Source organism: Anomaloglossus baeobatrachus, chromosome 6 (assembly GCF_048569485.1).
Source record: "Anomaloglossus baeobatrachus isolate aAnoBae1 chromosome 6, aAnoBae1.hap1, whole genome shotgun sequence".
Taxonomy (NCBI): domain Eukaryota; kingdom Metazoa; phylum Chordata; class Amphibia; order Anura; family Aromobatidae; genus Anomaloglossus; species Anomaloglossus baeobatrachus.
In genome coordinates, this window is record NC_134358.1 from 375,068,399 (window position 1) to 375,091,132 (window position 22,734).

Below are 22,734 nucleotides of genomic sequence, written 5' to 3' on the forward strand. Positions count from 1 at the left end.
CTGTGTCATCCTGGGGAGAGTAAATGCTTGTGGATTTGGAATGTGCTTGATGCAAATCAAAACATCCTGTTTGCAACTAGGGCACAAGTGCTGCCACTGATGGGGTGTCTGTGTGCCCAATGTTGGGAAAAAAGGTAGACTCCGCTTGGAGTAACCCTTGCTTGATGTGTTTTTTAAAAATGATACAAGATGAACAGATCTGAAGGCAAGATGAAGGCAACATCATGTCTCCGCCTGCACTTTTCTCACAAACCTGCATTTTTCCAGGGACACCCTACTCAACACCGTCTACAGACAGCAGCCAGATCTCTTTCCCTCAGATGTGGTCAAATAAAAGGCCACTTACTGCGACCCATGACAAAGCTAAGTGGTTGACTCTATCCCTCTGTAAGCTGTTGGCTACCGAAATGCTGCCTTTACGCGTAGTGGACACACAGGATTTTACAGACCTTATGTCTGTCGCTGTGCCCCAGTACCACATGCCCAATCACCACTGCTTCTCCAAGAAAAGCATGCCCGCGCTACACCAGCATGTCGCACACAACATCACCACTTCCTTGAGAAAATCTGTGTGCGACAGGGTGCATTTCAACACAGATACTTGGACCAGTAAGCATAGACAGGGTCATTACATGTCACTGACTGGGCACTGGCAAACTATGGTGAGAGATGGAGAAGGGTCTGCTGTACAAGTCTTGCCGTCCCCACGAGTTGTTTCAATCCTTGTTCTGTATGTTGAAGTTAATACACTGCTTCTGCCTCTTCAACCTCGTGTGGGTCCTCTACCTTGGCGCAAACCCTGTGTGGTCAGGCCACCCTTCCTTGCAACTGCGCACAAGGACTACCACACACCTCCTTACTATGCTGGCAGCAGAGCTCAATGCCATCAGGCGGTCAAAGCTTTACTTTGAAATGTATGGGAAATGTGAGTCACACCGCTATTACAGAGAATAGTAGTCAGGCAGGGTCAAAACATTAATTGAGGAACAGGAACAGAATGGGACGGCCAGGAAAGAATCAGAAAACAAGCAGAGTTGAAATGCGTATCGGCCAACAAGGTACATAAACAGCAAGCAGGAAAAGTAGTCAGGTAACAAGCACACAAAATCATAAAACTGAACTGGGGGTAAAATTAACCAGAGGTTCATAGCTATGTCTGGCAGTGGTCTGCAGACAGGATGGGCATAAAAAAGGGTGTGGTGTCTTCCCATTGGTTGTAGCTGAATGATGGTATTTCATCTGTGAGATACCCACCAGCTACATTCAGCCAGAGATTCTGCATCTGTCAAGGTAATGCAGCCCAGTGGGTGAGCATAACCTGCGTCCACCTGCGCCGCTGGCATCGACTACTCTCACATCATCAGCACTATTCATGAAAGGAACACGTTGTCACCTGGCAACCGGAGTACAAATTGACGGAGCGGACTACGTTGGTGACTTAACAGCCGTGTGCGGCAATGATGCAAACCTGGCTGCGGGCCATCCTCAGGGCAATGTGACACACGTGCCTTTTAGGGCTCACGTGTTGAACCGAATTCGCCAGCAATTTTTAAAACACCATCACGGCCTACATGGCCTTGTGCAGTGGGCACGCTCGCTATGTGCTCACTTTCCATCGTGCGCACACAGCAGCTCAACAACTTTCATCACTCCGGAAGTCTTAGGGTCTGGCAGTTAAACGCCGTAAATGCGATGTTTCGACACGCAGGAATTGGAATCTGCACATGTTGCAGCGTGTGTGGCAGCACCGCAGAGCCCTGCTGAAATACGGTAAGACATATAGCCTGGGATAACTTGATCCAGAGGTGGTGCAGATCACGCTGCTGGAGTGGTGTCAGATCAAGGACCTATGCACCCTGCTACACAGTTTTGAAATGTCGACGAAGATGTTTAGCACTGGCAATGTCATTCTCAGCGTGACAATTCTGGTCATCTACATGATGGAGCACACTGTAATTATTATTCTGAGTCAGGTGTTGGGACAAGAGGAAGGGGAGGAAGTACAGGAGGAGTCATATGCGGAAGGGATAACAAGATCTACGAGGTCCAGATGGTCAGCGGCACCTATGCGGCATTCATGGTGAGGGAGAGGGATTAACAAGGGCGCATAGTATCAGCAAAAAGTGTTGATGAAAGTGCAGGAGCCCATGAAGAAATGGAGGACGAACTGGCGATGGGCATGGAAGACTCAGCAGATGAGTGAGAGCTTGCTCACATTTCGGTTGTGCGAGGTTGTGGGTAGAGGGCAGAGGAAGGATGCACGATTCTCACCTCTCTGCCACCAACACACCAAGGACTTGGTCCTCCTGGATGCACAAGACACATGAGCGCCTTCTTGCTGCACTACCTACATGACCCTCGGATTGTATGAATTTGAACTAATCCTGAATACTGGGTTGCCACACTGTTAGATCCCCGGTACAAGACAAAATTTGGCGAACTAATTCCTGCCATAGAAATAGACGCACGTATACAGGAGTATCTGCAGAATGTGGTACGCAATCTTAGATCTACTTGTCCACTAAACACCAGTGCTGCACAGAGTGAATCTCAACGCTTTGTCATGGATAGGAGGAAATGGTCTTTTACTTGTCCACATCGGAGGGACCGAGGGATGGCTGCTGTGCTGAGATGGCGTTGAGTATGGTGTCCCTGCACAGTTGCACTTTTGGTCATATCCCAAAATGAGTTGAAAAAGGACAGATGCTGTTGGAAAGGGGAACAGGTGTGTTGGAAAGGGGAAAAAAGTTTTGGTCCGTGGATTTGGTGGTTAAGCAACTGTAACATTTGCTGAAGAAACAACATCTGTTACAGTGGGACTGGCAGATTTGGATAAAGTGGTATATAATCTGTGACTGCTATATAACGAAAATTAATAAGAAAAGAAAGAGAAAGGTATATATCCCCATCAGCAGTCAGTGTCCACCGTGCTCCCAGTTGGAAAAGGAGAGGTTGGCAACTTGAAGGTTTGGTGGAGGATACAGAGCTGTGTGGCTATGAAACTAATAGTAGCCTGAACCGAGTTAGACGCCATTCGGATCTGGAGACTGTGAGCCCTGTTAGCGTCACAGGGTCCACATGCCCACCCAGCCCAGGAACTCCCTGTTAACAACACAGGGGCCATTGAGTACGCTGACCGTGTGCGTAGGGGCCACACCTGTGGACAGCAGGCGCATCAGCAGCAGCAGGCCTGTTAATGCCACTGGGCTGCACAAGCAGGACTGTTAGGACAGGAGCTGGTCTTAACCGTTCTGCGTTACCAACTGTGGTGGTGGCCTGCATCCACCACCCGATCCCTGCCTACCTCTGGCCTAAAGCCGCAATGGGTTCAACACATGGAGGTGTGCTCTTTCGGAGCATAATAGAAGACTGCGCACCTCCTTGTTGGCTCCAGCCCCTTTTATAACCTGGGTCCGCCCCAAACCAGGGTGAACCACAATGCACCTCCTGGAGACAAAAGTAGAGTGACACGTCATGAGTGGCATAACTAGCGTCCTATTTGGAAACGCAACTTCAATGATGACCTCATGGCTGCCATGACCCAAACACCTCACCAGTCATCGTCTGAGCATCAATAATGCGGTGACAAGTCATAGGTGTGGGCCTCTGCAAGCCATTTGGGAGGACACCTGATGCCCTGTGGTCTATATGGGACCCCCACATCAGGGCCAGGGCCAAAGAGTTCATTACCGGACCTAGTCTCTGATGCAGGAAGTGCCTGAGCATGCTCAGTAGCATGAAATACAGTCTCTGAAAAAAGACTATCAGCTTTAGCATGGTGTCTATGCCCAAAACAGGACTTAGACCCGGCACGGAATGCAAGCACCTGTGCAAAGAGGCTTTTCACACTTAGTGTGGGAGCATGCGCTGTATCCCGAAATGAAAACTTAGCGTCAGGAATGGCACAGTCAGGCTGAGCATACTCACTAGGCGAAACACTGTAATTATGCTGCAGCTGGGGTACATCGGCACACGCATGCGCACTAGCTGCCTCTCCACACTTAGACGTGGAGGGGAAATTTGTCTTGGAGATGCTGTCTATGAACAGAAGGAAAAGCTAAAGGAAGCCTGACTTTCTATCCCTCCGAATTATGAAATGCAGCAATGAATTCCATGAGTTTGCTATAACATTAGCGTAGCAAAATGTGCATGAGGGTGTGATGTAGAGGTGCTAGAAATAGCTTGTCACCAGTGGGGCACTAATGGAATACAACAGCCAGTTCTATGATGCCACAAAATGGCAGTATTTTGTGCTATCATTATAGCTTATTAAAAACAGAGCACGAGGTTGTCATGCAGAGGTGCTGCACATAGATTTGCAGTAGTGTGAATTGACAAAAGTACAATAGCCACGTTTAGGATACAACTAGGTACAGTGAGTGTTTGCTAGTAAAATTGCTTAGTTTAAAAAAGTTGTAGTGTGCAATGCAGGCAGACGTGCTATGCAAATGTCTTGGCACTAGTGGGACTATAGCAAAGTCCAATAGCCACGTATAGGATGCCACTAGGTACACTGTGTGTTTGCTAGTATAATGGATGAGTTTAAAAAAGATAGAGTGTGCAATGCAGGCAGACGTGCTGCAAATAACGTTCCAATACTGTGAATTGACAAAAGTACAATAGCCACGTTTAGGATACAACTAGGTACAGTGAGTGTTTGCTAGTATAATGGCTTCGTTATAATTAGTTGGAGTGTGCAACGCAGGCAGATGCGCTCTGCAAATGTCTTGGCACTAGTGGGACTATAGCAAAGTCCAATAGCCACGTATAGGATGCCACTAGGTACACTGACTGTTTGGTAGTATAATGGCTGAGTTTAAAAAAGTTAGAGTGTGCAATGCAGGCAGACGTGCTGCAAATAACGTTCCAATACTGTGAATTGACAAAAGTACAATAGCCACGTATAGGATGCCACTAGGTACACTGACTGTTTGCTAGTATAATGGCTGAGTTTAAAAAAGTTAGAGTGTGCAATGCAGGCAGACGTGCTGCAAATAACGTTCCAATACTGTGAATTGACAAAAGTACAATAGCCACGTTTAGGATGCCACTAGGTACACTGACTGTTTGCTAGTATAATGGCTGAGTTTAAAAAAGTTAGAGTGTGCAATGCAGGCAGACGTGCTGCAAATAACGTTCCAATACTGTGAATTGACAAAAGTACAATAGCCACGTTTAGGATGCCACTAGGTACACTGACTGTTTGGTAGTATAATGGCTGAGTTTAAAAAAGTTAGAGTGTGCAATGCAGGCAGACGTGCTGCAAATAACGTTCCAATACTGTGAATTGACAAAAGTACAATAGCCACGTTTAGGATACAACTAGGTACAGTGAGTGTTTGCTAGTATAATGGCTGAGTTTAAAAAAGTTAGAGTGTGCAATGCAGGCAGACGTGCTGCAAATAACGTTCCAATACTGTGAATTGACAAAAGTACAATAGCCACGTTTAGGATACAACTAGGTACAGTGAGTGTTTGCTAGTATAATGGCTGAGTTTAAAAAAGTTAGAGTGTGCAATGCAGGCAGACGTGCTGCAAATAACGTTCCAATACTGTGAATTGACAAAAGTACAATAGCCACGTTTAGGATGCCACTAGGTACACTGACTGTTTGCTAGTATAATGGCTGAGTTTAAAAAAGTTAGAGTGTGCAATGCAGGCAGACGTGCTGCAAATAACGTTCCAATACTGTGAATTGACAAAAGTACAATAGCCACGTTTAGGATGCCACTAGGTACACTGACTGTTTGCTAGTATAATGGCTGAGTTTAAAAAACTTGGAGTGTGCAATGCAGGCAGATGTGCTCTGCAAATGTCTTGGCACTAGTGGGACTATAGCAAAGTCCAATAGCCACGTATAGGATGCCACTAGGTACACTGAGTGTGTGCTAGTATAATGGCTTCGTTATAATTAGTTGGAGTGTGCAACGCAGGCAGATGCGCTCTGCAAATGTCTTGGCACTAGTGGGACTATAGCAAAGTCCAATAGCCACGTATAGGATGCCACTAGGTACACTGAGTGTTTGCTAGTATAATGGCTTCGTTATAATTAGTTGGAGTGTGCAACGCAGGCAGATGCGCTCTGCAAATGTCTTGGCCCTAGTGGGACTATAGCAAAGTCCAATAGCCACGTATAGGATGCCACTAGGTACACTGAGTGTTTGCTAGTATAATGGCTTAGTTATAATGAGTTGGAGTGTGCAACGCAGGCAGATGCGCTCTGCAAATGTCTTGGCACTAGTGGGACTATAGCAAAGTCCAATAGCCACGTATAGGATGCCACTAGGTACACTGAGTGTTTGCTAGTATAATGGCTTAGTTATAATGAGTTGGAGTGTGCAACGCAGGCAGATGCGCTCTGCAAATGTCTTGGCACTAGTGGGACTATAGCAAAGTCCAATAGCCACGTATAGGATGCCACTAGGTACACTGAGTGTTTGCTAGTATAATGGCTTCGTTATAATTTGTTGGAGTGTGCAACGCAGGCAGATGCGCTCTGCAAATGTCTTGGCACTAGTGGGACTATAGCAAAGTCCAATAGCCACGTATAGGATGCCACTAGGTACACTGAGTGTTTGCTAGTATAATGGCTTCGTTATAATTAGTTGGAGTGTGCAACGCAGGCAGATGCGCTCTGCAAGTGTCTTGGCCCTAGTGGGACTATAGCAAAGTCCAATAGCCACGTATAGGATGCCACTAGGTACACTGAGTGTTTGCTAGTATAATGGCTTAGTTATAATGAGTTGGAGTGTGCAACGCAGGCAGATGCGCTCTGCAAATGTCTTGGCACTAGTGGGACTATAGCAAAGTCCAATAGCCACGTATAGGATGCCACTAGGTACACTGAGTGTTTGCTAGTATAATGGCTTCGTTATAATTAGTTGGAGTGTGCAACGCAGGCAGATGCGCTCTGCAAATGTCTTGGCCCTAGTGGGACTATAGCAAAGTCCAATAGCCACGTATAGGATGCCACTAGGTACACTGAGTGTTTGCTAGTATAATGGCTTAGTTATAATGAGTTGGAGTGTGCAACGCAGGCAGATGCGCTCTGCAAATGTCTTGGCACTAGTGGGACTATAGCAAAGTCCAATAGCCACGTATAGGATGCCACTAGGTACACTGAGTGTTTGCTAGTATAATGGCTTAGTTATAATGAGTTGGAGTGTGCAACGCAGGCAGATGCGCTCTGCAAATGTCTTGGCACTAGTGGGACTATAGCAAAGTCCAATAGCCACGTATTGGATGCCACTAGGTACACTGAGTGTTTGCTAGTATAATGGCTTCGTTATAATTAGTTGGAGTGTGCAACGCAGGCAGATGCGCTCTGCAAATGTCTTGGCACTAGTGGGACTATAGCAAAGTCCAATAGCCACGTATAGGATGCCACTAGGTACACTGAGTGTTTGCTAGTATAATGGCTGAGTTTAAAAAACTTGGAGTGTGCAATGCAGGCAGATGTGCTCTGCTAATGTCTTTGCACTAGTGGGACTATAGCAAAGTCCAATAGCCACGTATAGGATGCCACTAGGTACACTGAGTGTGTGCTAGTATAATGGCTTAGTTATAATTCGTTGGAGTGTGCAACGCAGGCAGACGTGCTGCAAATGTCTTGGCACTAGTGGGACTATAGCAAAGTCCAATAGCCACGTATAGGATGCCACTAGGTACACTGAGTGTTTGCTAGTATAATGGCTTCGTTATAATTTGTTGGAGTGTGCAACGCAGGCAGATGCGCTCTGCAAATGTCTTGGCCCTAGTGGGACTATAGCAAAGTCCAATAGCCACGTATAGGATGCCACTAGGTACACTGAGTGTTTGCTAGTAAAATTGCTTAGTTTAAAAAACTTGGAGTGTGCAATGCAGGCAGATGTGCTCTGCAAATGTCTTTGCACTAGTGGGACTATAGCAAAGTCCAATAGCCACAGATAGGATGCCACTAGGTACACTGAGTGTTTGCTAGTATAATGGCTTACTTAGAATGAGTTGGAGTGTGCAGAGGACAAGAGGGTACAGTGGCAGGATTGTGGTGCTCTGGGTAGAGGAATGGAAGCCTGCCTTTCTATTCCCTCCTAATGGTGAAATGCAGGGAGGAAATCCCTGACCTGGGCTACACAGACGCTGTTGCTGTTTGCAGGACCTGTCACCTATGGCTCTCTGACCCTGCCGGTACGAGCCCTTAAAAGGACTGCTAGAATGTGCTCTCCCTAAGCTGTCTAACGCTGTGTATGCAGCGCATACAGCTGTATCGGCGATAGGACAAAGGACTGAACTGCGACAGTGATGTCTGACACCAAAGACGCAGAAGGCAGATAATGGCGATCGTGAAGAAAATGTCCGGTTTTATAATGCAGGGACATGTGACATGCAGATCCTATCACACATGCCGTTGCTTCTCTGCCTCAAAGTCCACTTAGGTGTGTGTGTGTCTGTGATTGGCTGACATGCTGGCCAGCCCCACAAGACGCGCGCGCTTAGGGAAGGAAGACAAGAAAAAAAAAAAAAAAAATGGCGATCGCCATTATAGAAACAGCAGTGATCTGAAGGCGCTGTTCACGCACACTATACACTGAAATGTGATAATAGTTTGATTCACAGAGTGACTTACACTATTACAGCAGAAACCAAGCTAAGATTTAGCTGTTTTTTGGCTGCTAGAACCGTTCTCGAACGTTTCTAGAACTATCGAGCTTTTGCAAAAAGCTCGAGTTCTAGTTCGATCTAGAACATGCCCCAAAATCACTCGAGCCGCGAACTGGAGAACCACGAACCACGAACCGCGCTCAACTCTAATCATAAACGATAATGAGAAGAAATATCTGTGGGTTCACCAACCAATCATTCCCACTTTGTACATGTTACCAAAAGTGCACAAGTCGACAGTCAAGCCGCCAGGAAGACCTATAGTGGCGAGTATTGGTAGCCTATGCGAAAAGGCTAGTGTATTTGTGGATTTTTTTCTACAACCGTTTATGAATGCCCTTCCCTCCTTTATTCAAGACTCTTCGCATTTTATCCGCATTTGTCAGGAGATTCGACCCCCTCCAGGTGCCCTTTTGGTCACCTGCGACGTGGAGTCGCTATATACTAATATCAGGCACACGGATGGTATGCATGCGGTCATGTACTTTCTGGATCTCCAGGGAGGCTCTGACCGCATGCATGACTCCTTTTTGATTGATCTGTTGGATTTCATACTCCGACATAACTATTTCTTGTTTGACAACAAATTCTTCAGACAGATTTGCGGTGTGGCAATGGGTGTATGGTGTGCACCGGTTTTCGCCAACCTTTTCTTAGGGTGGTGGGAAGCTACCTGCGTTTACCCCACCTCGTCCGAAAAAAGTGGCGCACGTTTTATGCCATATTCCGTGACCCGTAGCATTCTCATTTTTCAAAATCTATGGCTCAATGACAGCTTATTTTTTGCGTCTCGAGCTGACGTTTTTAACGGTACAATTTTTGCGCAGATGCTACGTTTTGATCGCCTCTTATTGCATTTTGCGCAAAAGTTGTGGCGACAAAAAAACATCGTTTTGGAAGTTTTTTGCCGCTACGCCGTATACTGATCAGATTAATTGATTTTATATTTTGATAGATCGGGCGTTTCTGAACGCGGCGATACCAAATTTGTGTATATTTTTTATAATTTAAAAATTTTCAATGGGGCGAATGGGGGGTGATTTGAACTTTTAGGTTTTTTTTTTTTTTTTAATTTTTTAAAACTTTTTTTTTACTTTTTTTTTTATTTTACTAGTGCCCCTAGGGGGCTATTGCGATCAGCATTCCGATCGCTCTGCAGTATCTGCTGATCACAGCTACAAGGCTGTAAACAGCAGATACGCTCTCTTTCTCTTTTGCTATGCCGCTGGCACAGCGAAAGTGAAAGCAAGTCAGGTGTAGTACAGGAGTCATCACATGACCCTGTGCTACCATGACAACTATCGGGAGTCACGTGATCCCGTCACGTGACTTCCGGTATCGGGCAGTAAGTAAATGTTTACCGCGATCGCGCTTATAATGGTGCTGTCACGTATTGGACAGCGCCATATAAGGGGTTAAACGGCACGAGCAGATAATGATTCTGCTCGTGCCTAGCAGGCACACATCTCAGCTGTGAAAATCAGCTGAGATGTGTGCCGATCGCAGCATGATGCTGCCGGCAGACCGCGGGCAGTAACATTATGACTGCAAGGACGTAATTTTACGGCCCGCGGTCATTAAGGGGTTAACACAAAATAGATCCTCCTAAATTTACCACTATCATGATGTCACGGGTGTGAAGGGATCACTAGGAACAGGTGATTATAACTAAATACACATAGCACCACCAATATTTTCTGGCTGGCTACATAACAATATTGAACAAGTTCCTCCATCAATATACTATCAAAAAATGACTGGGTAGAATACTCCCATATCAATATAACACCTACAGAGAGCAACAACATGGAGTAAAAGAGGAACCATCCATAAATAAATCATATAATTTTATTGAAATATAGTTAAAAATCCTATAGAAGTCATGAAGAAGAAAAACAAGAAAGGGAAGGGGAATAATTATGGTGGTAATCTCGTAGTTGGGATATAATACTGTGACGCTAGTCACTACATGGCAGGTCGTGAGGCAAGATAGTCAAATGTTCCGGGGTCAGGTATTAGAAGATCATGTCAAGATAAAGGGGATAGGCAGAGGCACAGTCAGGTCACAGGGATCTGTTTGCAGGGCACTGGAGACTGGAAGGTGACCTGGAATGTGTGCATTGTCACGTTGTGGTAAAATCCCCTGATGAACCCCAAACAAAGTGGGGGAAACGCGTCGGGTTTCTTCTGGGAGTTCATTCTCCAGCAAGATAAGTTTACCCAACTGGGATTCAAATAATTACGGGTCCATGAACTAATTTGTCGGTCGAATGCACTGGGTAGCAGACCTAAGAGGCTACCTGTAGTACTCCCTCCCCCCTATTTTTCATATATTGATAGAGGGGAGTGAGTGCGTAAATATTCCGATTGGGGATTTTTTCTATGACCAGCAATCATACTTAACATTTACTAGTGTTCTGACTATGCACCTAGTATGATTGAACCACTTTGACTTCAGCACTATCTATACCCCTTTGGGCTTTGGGTCAATTTTTGGCACACAGTTAGGTTTTAGGGTGTACTAGGGATAGCCGACGTTGAGCGGGGGTGCCCAAAACTGTATGGCGTATTAACCTCCGCGGCTAGGAAGGAGAAAGACTAGGGATTTATGACCTGGCCCCTATTTATACATTACAGCGACATCCCTTTAATGAGTAAAATCATCTTGGGCTATACCTCACCTTCCTAGATTAATACTCCCTTTAAGTACATCTAGCTTTGCACGACCGGGTGTGTGCTCACTGACCGATATAGCTGCATATGAAAAATATGGCTTGATTTAATTATTTTAATATTTATAAATAAAAATTGATTTTAGAGAAATTAGTCTTTTGATCTATTAGCAGTATTTTTCTCTAATTATTCATAAAAATTGGTGTTCACATGCACTTACCTGACCTGCGACGTCGCTCTGGCCGACGAACCGCCTCCTTCCTAAGGGGGCGGGTCGTGCGGCGTCACAGCGACGTCACACGGCAGGCGGCCAATAGAAGCAGGGGGCGGAGATGAGCGGGACGTAAACATCCTGCCCACCTCCTTCCTTCCTCATTGCAGCCGGGACCCAGGTAAGGCGATGTTCCTCACTCCTGCGGCTTCACACACAGCGATATGTGCTGCCGCAGGAACGAGGAACAACATCGTAACATCGGTCCTTCCGAAATTATGGAGATGACCGACACTACACCAATGATATGATTTTAGCGCTTTTGCGCTCGTTAATCATATAAAAAATGATTTACACACTCCGATGTCGACAGCGACGCCGGATGTGCGTCACTTTCGATTTGACCCCACCGACATCGCAGCTGCGATGTCGTAGTGTGCAAAGTACCCCTAAGACTGGCAGTGTTCTGGGACTCACTGCTCAGCAAATAGCTGTGCAATCAGACTGAACAGGGTGCACATGGAAAACCCGGAACCTCCCAGTCTCAGATAGGACAGCTGAGATGTCACTGGACACATCAAACACTCAGCACACCCCTTCACTAGATTGGAAAACTGAGCTGTCAATTAACATAGCGACAACTCAGCACACTCGGAATCTAAAGTGCAGCAAACAGTCACCTATAGCACCCAAGACAAACAGGAGGAATCATGACAAATAAATCTCACACAGTTAAGATGGAAAGTCATGAATAAAAGTATGTATTAGCACAGTGATTTAAAATGGGTACATGATTAAAGTAAGTAACAGGACTAGTGATGAGCGAGCACTAAAATGTTCGAGTGCTCGTTAATTGAATTGAGCAAGTCAGATGCTCAGACGGGCTCGACTCGAGTAACAAGCTGAATGGAAGTTAATGAGAAGCACAAGCATCTTTCCAGTAGATCCTATCAAGATGACTGGGGGTGTCTGAAAATCACTGAAAGGGATGGAAACAGCATGGAGAAAACACTTGGATGCATCGCTGCCTCCAAGGTCACTGTTGGGAAGAATGTTATCAGGGTATTACACCGCTTTTACGGAGTGACAATAAAGCATACAAAACCAAAGCCAAAATGGATTTTACTGGAAAAAAATGTTATGAAACATTATTTCCTGGGCTGACTTGTATTTAAGGCAAAATAAAAATGAGAAAACCGCACCTCGCCTCCTCCACTTTTTAGGCTATGTTAACACAGTGATTTTGCACTTTCATATTGCTTTCAATGGTGAAAAAAAACGATTTAAAAGTGCAAAAACTGACATACTATGTCGCGGGCGGAGAAGGGTACGCTGCGCTCTCCCTACTGCTCGGGTCCGGCCGCCGCTGCTGCTGCGGCCTGCTGCTGCTCGGTGGCTCGAGCGATGGGCCGGATCCCGGGGACTCGAGCGGCGCTCCTCGCCCGTGAGTGAAAGGGGATTGGTTTTTGGGATAGTTTATTGTCCGTGACGCCACCCACGGTTGTGGTGATTGTGTGGACACCACCGCTGCTCTGTATGGGGATCCCGTGAGCGGTGACAGGGAGCAGCAAAGTTGTTAGTTCTCCCCTCCGTGGGTAGGGGGTGGTTGTCCCGGGGCCCAGTGATGAGGTGGGGGATGAGGGATGGCAGGGCCGGTGCAGGGCTTGGTGAGGTGCAGGGACGCGGGGGCAGCGCTGTGCCTCACGGCACGGTGGTACTCACTCAGCCTGAGGCGGTGACACAGTTCTCGGTAAAACACACGGCTGGAAAGACGGTTCCCACAGACGGCTGCTGTTGCTTTTCCCCGGTAGTTGACGGTGACGGTCTCTGTCCCTGCACCTAATGAAATGTTGGTAGCGATGGGTTCCCACCGGTAAACCCGCTCCCCGGCTTGGATATGGCCTTTTTGCCCGCAGGCGCTGGCCCTGAGAAACTGGTGCCTTGGCGGTGGCGGTGTCTCTCTCCTACGGTTGGACTGTTGCCTTCAATCGGGACTTAGTTGTTGGGAGACCCAGGAGGTCCCCTTCACTGACGGATTTGGCAAATTCACGGCGACTCCTAGCCTTGCCGGGATCCGAAGGGCCCCTGCCAATGGTGCTGGCTTCTCTTTGTATACCGTTCCGGTGCCGCCGGGCCACCACCCGTCCACGGTCCTTTCGGCAACCTCCGATCAGCCTCTCCTGCAGACGGTCACCGTCGTCTGCTGACCTTGCTGTCTCAGTCCGTGGCACACACCCGGACCAACTTCAGGCTTCCTCAACTGTCACCTTCTCTTCCACTTTTAATCCTCTCACTTGCTCCTCTACCACTTCTTTCCTCCTTCCACTTCCTCCTCCAAGCTCTATCTCTCCTAAAACTGCCTGGTTTTCTCGCCTCCAGGGCTGTGAACTCCTCGGTGGGCGGAGCCAACCGCCTGGCCCACCCCCTGGTGTGGACTTCAGCCCCTGGAGGAAGGCAACAAGGATTTTTGGTGTAGCTTTGGTGTACCTATCCGGGGTGTAGGGTGTGGTGGTGTTATGACCTGTGACCCCTGGCTTGCCCAGGGCATCACATTCCCCCTTAGCAAAATGCAGACTGTCCGCGGGCTGCCCGTCCAACACCGGTTTTATTTATTTATTTATTTTTTCTGAAAAAGATTAAAAACATAAACAAGTATAATAACATCATCCCACAGCGGGATGTACTTTTTCTTAAACGTTACGGTAACATTTCAAACGGTTGCTGCTGCCGCTCTCTCCCACCCAAGTAACCTGGCCCTGATGCTGCCTCAAAGAAACATGCAGCACCCTTTGACCCCAGTCCTGAACCAAGTTACCCGAGCGGGATCTGTCCTTCCCCTCCAGAGGGTAGCCACCGGTTCCGGTGGTGGCTGGGCCCCAGCCTGCTCCACTGCGGGCCCTCCCTCCAACCTGCCTCTCCGGAGGCGGTAACGGTAGCTGCAACAAACATATTTTATTTACATGCCACTTAACGTTTGTGGTTGCCCTGCAAGTTCTCGGGCCTGTTCATAGAGAGTTTCCTATGCAAAACTGTAGACGGTCCCCACAGGGACAACAATGCCGGCAACGGCCGGTTCCAAATCACGGTTGCAGACAATCACGTTATCCTTCGGTAATCATTTTCATTTTCTTCAAAAACTTTTAAAACACACACACTCGTGGTCCCAATGGGGATGGTGCAACGGTGCTCCGCTGCTCTTACTCAGAGTCCTCGACATCACCTGAGGGAGGGGGCACGGTGCTCACACGGGCCTCCTGGCTGCCCCTTAACTTGGCATCCAGCGCGAACCACCCCCTCTCCCCACAGTGCCGGGTGTACTGAACTATGTCGCCCGGCATCAGGTTACGGCCGGGGTGCTCCTCTGGCAGGTGAGCATTCACATCCCGCCGGGCTATAAGCACTTCGGCCTCCAGGCCCGGTTTATAAATAAATCCATAGCCCCGGCGGACATCAAACCGCCTTACCTGCCCCTCATACAGCAGGCCCCGGACCCGGAAGGTAGCTTGTCTCAGGCTCTCCTTCTCCCGGATCGTACGGGCCACCATTTCTGCCTTCTTTCTTTCTCTCTCACCGATTTCCAGGCCCAGAGGTATCGGCTCCCTGTCCCAGTACGGCGCTGCTGCGAGCTCCGGTGCATGGGTCGGGCCCCGCGAGACCTCTCGGACGCTGCCCACTACTGTTGATCTGGGCGGCAGGTCCCGCGGTGACTTGGCCTTGGACGCCACTTTGCAGCGGCAACCCGGCGCAACCTCAGCCGAGGTGTGGGGGATGGGCACAGGGGCTTTCCTCTGCTGGGCCTTCGGCACGGAGCGGGCTGTCAGCTCCGGCTCGGGGGACTTCTCGGGGGACGCCTCCGGTTCTGACTTCGGGGCTTTCCATGGCAGCACCTCCGGTCGACTACGGGCTCCGGCTACAGGTCGGCCCGCCGGGGCGGGAATGCTGGGTATCGCTACCGGTTGCGCTGGTAGCGGGCCTAGTGGCGGGGTCACGGCTTCCGGGACAGGTGGCGAGGGAGGCAGCAGGGTGAGAGGGTTTAGACCGGGTCCCGCAGCCGCGATGACCGGCCCTTCAAGGGCATCGGGGCGTGGGTCACTCACCCTCCCTTCCTCAGCTTCCTCCTCGCGTCTCCGCACGGCCGCTATAACCTCCGCCATGTCGGTCTCCCACTCCTCCATGAGGAGCTGCATTTTGACCTGCAGCCTCTGGTAGAGCTGCGCGGTCCGGATCTCCACCCACGCCGCGGTCCCAGGCGCGGGGGCTACGGTGCTTCGGGACGGCATCCACATGTTGCTGGCGGCTTCTCCCAGGAACAAGATGGCTGCAGAGTCCTGGCGTCCCTGCTTTTATAGCCGCGGCTACATGCGACCAGTCGCCATTTCGTCCCCCTTAGCCTCTTTCCGGCCCCTCCTCTATCTGGGCAGGGCTTTGGCCTTCGCGCCTCCACTACTCGAGGGGACGCTCGAGCGGGAACTTTTCGCGCCAAAGATGGCGGCTTCTGAAATTTTCCGGCCGGCCACCTCCGGCGGTAACAAGGCGCACCTCTACCCAACGGCAGAGCGGTAAGATCCTGTTCGTGACGCCAAGTTGTCGCGGGCGGAGGAGGGTACGCTGCGCTCTCCCTACTGCTCGGGTCCGGCCGCAGCTGCTGCTGCGGCCTGCTGCTGCTCGGTGGCTCAAGCGATGGGCCGGATCCCGGGGACTCGAGCGGCGCTCCTCGCCCGTGAGTGAAAGGGGATTGGTTTTTGGGATAGTTTATTGTCTGTGACGCCACCCACGGTTGTGGTGATTGTGTGGACACCACCGCTGCTCTGTATGGGGATCCCGGGAGCGGTGACAGGGAGCAGCAAAGTTGTTAGTTCTCCCCTCCGTGGGTAGGGGGTAGTTGTCCCGGGGCCCAGTGATGAGGTGGGGGATGAGGGATGGCAGGGCCGGTGCAGGGCTTGGTGAGGTGCAGGGACGCCGGGGCAGCGCTGTGCCTCACGGCACGGTGGTACTCACTCAGCCTGAGACGGTGACACAGTTCTCGGTAAAACACACGGCTGGAAAGACGGTTCCCACGGACGGCTGCTGTTGCTTTTCCCCGGTAGTTGACGGTGATGGTCTCTGTCCCTGCACCTAATGAAATGTTGGTAGCGATGGGTTCCCACCGGTAACCCGCTCCCCGACTTGGATATGGGCCGGAGGAGCCCCTCTTTGCCCGCAGGCGCTGGCCCTGAGAAACTGGTGCCTTGGCGGTGGCGGTGTCTCTCTCCTACGGTTGGACTGTTGCCTTCAATCGGGACTTAGTTGTTGGGAGACCCAGGAGGTCCCCTTCACTGACGGATTTGGCAAATTCACGGTGACTCCTAGCCTTGCCGGGATCCGAAAGGCCCCTGCCAATGGTGCTGGCTTCTCTTCGTATACCGTTCCGGTACCGCCGGGCCACCACCCGTCCACGGTCCTTTCGGCAACCTCCGATCAGCCTCTCCTGCAGACGGTCACCGCCGTCTGCTGACCTTGCTGTCTCAGTCCGGGGCACACACCCGGACCAACTTCAGGCTTCCTCAACTGTCACCTTCTCTTCCACTTTTACTCCTCTCACTTGCTCCTCTACCACTTCTTTCCTCCTTCCACTTCCTCCTCAAAACTCTATCTCTCCTAAAACTGCCTGGTTTTCCCGCCTCCAGGGCTGTGAACTCCTCGGTGGGCGGAGCCAACCGCCTGGCCCACCCCCTGGTGTGGACATCAGCCCCTGGAGGAAGGCAACAAGGATTTTTGGTGTAGCTTTGGTGTACCTATCCGGGGTGTAGGGTGTGGTGGTGTTATGACCTGTGACCCCTGGCTTGTCCAGGGCGTCACAACTGCTTCTTTAAAAAAACTCAGCACTTTCCATTTCAGTCAGCAAAAAAAGAGCAATCTTGTGCATTACATAAAAATGCTGCAAAAAAATCAGCAAAAATGCAACATGTGAACAAAGCCTTAGGGGTGCTTCACACACAGCGAGATCGCTGCTGAGTCACGGTTTTTGTGACGCAGCAGTGACCTCATTAGCGATCTCGCTGTGTGTGACACTGAGCAGCGATCTGGCCCCTGCTGTGAGATCGCTGCTCGTTACACACAGCCCTGGTTCGTTTTTTTATTGTTGCTCTCCCGCTGATAAGCACACATCGCTGTGTGTGACAGCGAGAGAGCGCCGAAATGAAGAGAGCAGGGAGCAGGAGCCAGCATCTGGCAGCTGCGGTAAGCTGTAACCAGGGTAAACATCGGGTAACCAAGGTGGTTACCCGATATTTACCTTCGTTACCAGCCTCCGCCGCTCTCACGCTGCCAGTGCCGGCTCCCTGCTCTCTGCACATATAGCTGCAGTACACATCGGGTTAATTAACCCAATGTGTACTGTAGCTAGGAGAGCAGGGAGCCAGCGCTAAGCAGTGTGCGCGGCTCCCTGCTCTCTACACATGTAGCGACGTTATGATCGCTGCTGCGTCGCTGTGCTTGACAGTTAAGCAGCGATCATAACAGCGACTTACAAGGTCGCTGTTACGTCACAGAAAATGGTGACGTAACAGCGACGTCGTTGTCGCTGTCGCTATGTGTGAACCCAGCCTTAATAGCCTGACCATCTCTCCCTGTATTTCCCATTGCCTATGACTACAATAGATGACATAGTATAGGGGTAAAAAAAGATAGTCACAGGTAAATGTAATGTTAACATTTCACTATCTTATCTGGGCAAGTGGTTTATGTGCCATGGTCAGATACATCCTGTTTAATTTATAAAAGAGGGACTTGAACCTCACAAAGGTCAATGCAAGAACCACCAAAAATTAGAAAGACAAGGGACTCTGATACACACTGGATTAGACATAAAGGGGTACTTCATACACATTATGTTAAGATTATTCGGTAATGGGACTCATTCCCTCAAAAAGGCTATGAACTAAGTGCAAGGGCTGACAAAAATTTAAAGGAGGGACTGCAGTACAGTAGATCCTGGAAGACATGTAGAGGAGGGTCTCAGAAAACTTTTTTTCCTCATTATTAAGGAGTGGGGCTCATAGAATGATACAGCGTATGCACTATGTGTAAGGGCTGCCAAAAATTATACACTCCATTGCACCCTGGAAGACACATAGCAGAAAATAATTTTTTTAACATTTGGAAGGAGTGGGACTTCTGTGGTAAATGACAAGGTGTCCTGGATTCGAGGCCGTACATGATACAACTTGTATAACAAGGACTTTAGGGCATCTGACTCCAATTTTGCACCAGTTACTCTAGTGCTCAGAGTATCAGGTTGCCTCAAGGCATCAAATAGATTGAAGTAGATGTTTCAAAAGATTTTGTTAATCTGCTCAGAGACCTTTGCCAATGAAAATTCATAAATCATGTGGAGAAAACTTCTCCAACCTATCCTGGTGAAAGAACACAACAAGTCCTTTGTCCATTTATTAACACATCAGGTGCATTTGGGCTTTTCCAATTCAATGAATGCAGCTTTATTGTTCTTAACCACAGAGTTGAGCCAAATCTGAGGCTCGCGCGCCACATTGGTTGCTCCCTCCCTGCTTTAGTTGATTCCATGTGTTATTAGCGCCACGAGGGGTTCAATAACTGATAGGCTCATCTAAAGGGTATATGCTTTATAGTTTCTTCTTTTTTTTGTCCTCCTCTCCCTCCTCCATCATATCAACAGGGTCATCGTGTGGCTCTCACAACAAATTTTTAGAGGGCCATCAGGCAGCCACCACTCATAGTTGTTAGAGGGCCATCATTCATAATTTTTAGTGGGCTATCAGGCAGCCCTCATTTATAACTGTCAGAGGGTTATCAGGCTGCCCTCACTCATAATTTTTAGAGGGCTATCAGTCATCCCTGAGTCATAATTTAAAAGACCATCAGGCGGCTCTCACTCATAATTATTACAGGGCCATAAGGCAAACCTCAGTAATAAATTTAAGAGAGCCATCAGTCAGCCCTCAGTCATATTTATTAGACGGCCATCAGGTGACCTTCACTCATACTTTTTAGAGGGCCATCAGGTGGCCATCTCTCATCATGGGTTAACAGGCAGCCTTCAGTCATAATATTTTGAGGGCAATCGGATGTCCCTCACTCATAATTGTTAGGGGGCTATTAGTGGGCCATTAGTCATAACTTTTAGAGTAACATCAGGTGGTACTCACGAAAAAAATGATTTTCAGAGCTGCATACTTTATTTTCAAAACTAAAACCATAAATTTTGCAGTCATATATTATGTAACTGATTAAAATGTGCAAGGTTTGAAGTAAGGGACTGAGAAGTTGACGTGTTGCTGGTGGTGCACTCAGAGGACAAGGTGAAACTGGATCTGGTGGGAGAGCACAACAAACATGCTCATCCACAAAATCAAGCTACCTTCTCCACTTTTCAGGGGGTGCGGGGAGTGCGGGACAACACCCTTGAAGCCCGAATAGTGGGAACAGGTGGTCGATTGTATGGCAGATAATGCTACCAGTGTGTTTCCTAGCACCCTGTCTTCCACACGGCCCAGTCTTACTAGCCAGGAGTCTGGACTACATAATCCTCACCCTAATCCTCCTTCCTCCCACCATGACAAGTCCCAGGAGACAAGTGATCCAACACTCGGACATTCTGAGGAGCTCTTTACATTTCCATTTATTGATTCTTCTGATCTCTCGAACTGCACGTTTCAAGAGGGACATTAGGAGATTGTGTGTAGTGATGCCCAAAATGTTGAGCAGTCACGATCAAAAGAAGATGACAGCGGGGATGGCAATTATTGTCTCAAGAGGTAGATGATCCAAGTGAACCAAGTGTGACTGCCGGTTAACCCACTGTCTAGCAATCCGTCATCCAGGTTACATTGAGGGTCTCCCGCTGCCCTCAGTGAAAGTTGAGCCCATTGCTCTCAGTGAAAGTGAAACCTGCTCCTGGATTGCTGGACTGTTGGATTGCAAGACACAGCAGCACAGCATTCCAGCAAAGGGTTCCACTATCATTCAGAACAGCAGGTTTAACTTTCACTGAGCTCAGCAGGAGCCGCCAGTGTAACCTCTGTTGACCTGACTGCTGATTTGGGGATGGCGGCACAGCAGACCGGCAATTCGGCAGTCAGGTCACTGGAGTTCACACCCGGGTCTCCCTGCTGCCCTCAATGAAAGTTTAACATGCTGCTCTCAGTGAAAGTCCAATCCACTGCTGGATTACCAGACTGTTCTATTGTGGGTCATGGCTGCAAAGCAATCCGAAAGTCAGTCAACTTTCACTGAGGGCAGTGGGGAGACCCCATTATGGCCTCTGATGACCTGAAAGCCAGACTGCTGTGCCGCCATGTACCAATCTGACAATCCGGCAGTCAGGTCACCGGAGGTCCAACTGGGGATTCCCCGCTGCCTTTAGTAAATGAAAGTGCTGCTCTCAATGGAAGTGGAACCTGCTGCTGGATCTCACTGTCCCTTTAAGAAAAGGGGCATGTCTATACACTCACTCACCCTATGGACATTCCCAGAGGGCCTGTTCAGCGTGTGCAGGCCCTGGGAAACAGCAGCATAGACCAGGGATGGGGAAGCCACTGCTGGGCAATTGGAGGAGGTGGGCAGGACAGCACAGGACAGTATGGGTGTTAAAATTACTATTTTCTTAATTGATTCTTATGTGACTATAATTTGATCTCCTGATCAGAGAGTATGTCTCTCAGGTACTATTGTATCTGTTTGTGGGAATTGCTTCTATCCACATTTAACTCCTCTTGAAGTGGCATGCAGGTTTGCTGCTATCTACTGGCTACTATGTAAATTGATTTTCCCCAGTTATTCATTCCATATAATGTTGTACATGCATTTTCTCCACCCTAAGCTAATATTATGAACAAATTAGTTACATACAATTTCTGAGCGCTAAGCATGGTCTATTAATCTTATTTACTGGTAGGCATTAGTCACTGTGTGTATATATTGATTACCAAGGGATTTTTTTCTGTTTCTGTACTTTTCTATATTATATTGTTTTTTTGTACTTGTATTTTAATTTTTGATTATTTAATAAAAATATATCTTTTGTTGTACTTGTTTGTGAAGTTTGTTTTTTTTTTTTTTTAAATTCTTTATTAGACTTAGTTATCTTTTGGTAAAAAACTTCTGAGATTCCTTTTTCTGACCCTTTTTAGTTTGAATTTGGAAATGTAAAAATGTGTGTAGATTTGTATTGTATAATGGTTCATTATATGTCTTGGCAGATGTATTTCTTTACATATGTTATCTTAGCAGATGCCCACTGTATTAAAGCATGCCAGATAGGACATGTTGACTGCATGCAGTGGGTGAGAGGTTGGTAGCCCAGTTCAGTTTTCTCTGAGGACCTAAAAGCTAAAATTGATGCCACTGACTACAAACATTGGCTTAAAACTACATAAAAACATCTTATGTGAAAGCACATTCATAAAGATATTCTACCCTTAGTTGCATGAGCAATGATATGATTTACTGAATTGCAATGTATATGTGACAAAAGTAACAATCTCAAAAAATTGACAGTTTTATTAACATTTCTATAGAAAAAAATTCCAAACACTTGTTTGTTGTATGTCTAAAATAGCATGTGTATAGACTCTTGATAATGTCCTCACTATTTAATAACATAAATTATCTTATTATAAGATTGAAAAATTAAATAAATACACTCCTCAACAATGAATTTATAAAACCACAGAATAGACATTTAATGAAATGAAAATAATGAAAAATGGAAATAAAATTTTGAAGGCATCTCAATTATTCAGGATTGAGTAAGAAAGCCACATGCAGAAAAACGTGCTTACACTTATTGGCATGCTATTAATGAGGTTGTCTGAGGAATGTTATACTAAATGCACTTGGGCAATGATCAAGATCCTCTACTGGCACCTTCCTTTGCAAATTCTGACCAATGACATCCCAAAAGTGCTCAATGAGAGACAAGTCAGGAGATGCTGCAGGCCATGGTAGAATATTTAGGCCATGCAGGCTGTTAATTTATGGCCCTTGAGACTCTTTGGACAGATGGTAATAACAGCATGACTTGAAGTATAAGATAAAAGAGGCCCAGGAAGTTTTCAGAATTAAACTTGAAAAGAAACTGTCCCACAATAATTCCAGGGAGGTTTGGTCAGGAAAGAAATTACTGACTGGGTTTAACCCCTTCAGCCCCGGGGCACTTTCCGTTTTTGCATTTTTGTTTTTTGCTCCCCTTC